Source organism: Myotis brandtii, unplaced genomic scaffold, assembly GCF_000412655.1.
Source record: "Myotis brandtii unplaced genomic scaffold, ASM41265v1 scaffold403, whole genome shotgun sequence".
Classification (NCBI taxonomy): Eukaryota; Metazoa; Chordata; class Mammalia; order Chiroptera; family Vespertilionidae; genus Myotis; species Myotis brandtii.
The window spans coordinates 529,535-530,371 of NW_005365474.1; the positions used below are offsets into that span (position 1 = coordinate 529,535).

At 45.2% G+C, this 837-nt stretch overlaps 1 pseudogene; it reads right to left on the reverse strand.

The window, feature by feature from the left end:
* On the reverse strand, positions 1-428 carry LOC102261896 (annotated as a pseudogene).
* Between the last annotated feature and the right edge of the window lie 409 nt (positions 429-837).

The window sequence follows — 837 nt, forward strand, 5'->3', positions numbered from 1 at the left end:
TTTTCTTTTTCTGTTTTTTCTGAACAGGTTTTATTACAGACAGGGAGGGGCTGGGGCTCAGTCCTTCTTGGCTGCTGCCTTCCTCATGGCTGCAAGGACATTGCTCAGCTCCTCTCTCTTCCTCTTGGCGCGAATGTGTGTCCCCACCCCTTTCTTGATGAATTTCAGGGCCCTCTTGTCCTTAGAGACCTTGAGCAGCTCCATGGCGCGCCGCTCATAGGGGGCAAAGCCACACACCTCTCGGATCATGTCCCGAGAACTCGGTGTGCTTGGTGAGGCGCCTGCGGCGGCGGCTGTGCCTGGGCTTACTCACGTTCTTGGTCACCTTGTGGCCCTTGTTGAGGCCCACGGCCATGGGGTAGCGCAGAGCCATGGCTGCTGCTCCTCAATGGCTGCCGCGGCGGAAGAGCCATCATTGATTTTGTATCTCTCCCTCTCCTTCCTCTCTGAAATCAATAAAAATATATTTAAAAATAACAATACGGCGAAGTCAATTATTTACTGGCATAAGAATGGTTGTGTGATGATAGAAAAAAATGGAGGTAAGAGAAGTAGCAAGTGAAAGGCCTCAATAATAAACAAAATCTACCAAGTAATTGAAGAAAATCCATTTGTAACTTTAAAAGGAATTCATGAGAAGATTCTCCAATATGAATATGTAGAACTAAGCACAAGTTCTATTGAGAATGTGCTGAAACAATGAAGGATCACATTAAAGTGTGCATCTTTTCAAGCTGATCCTTGAAACTCAGAACAATGGAGATGCACAGAGTGTATGTGTTAAATTTTTCTTGAAACATCCCTGGACCAAGACAAAAAAAGTCATATTCATTGATG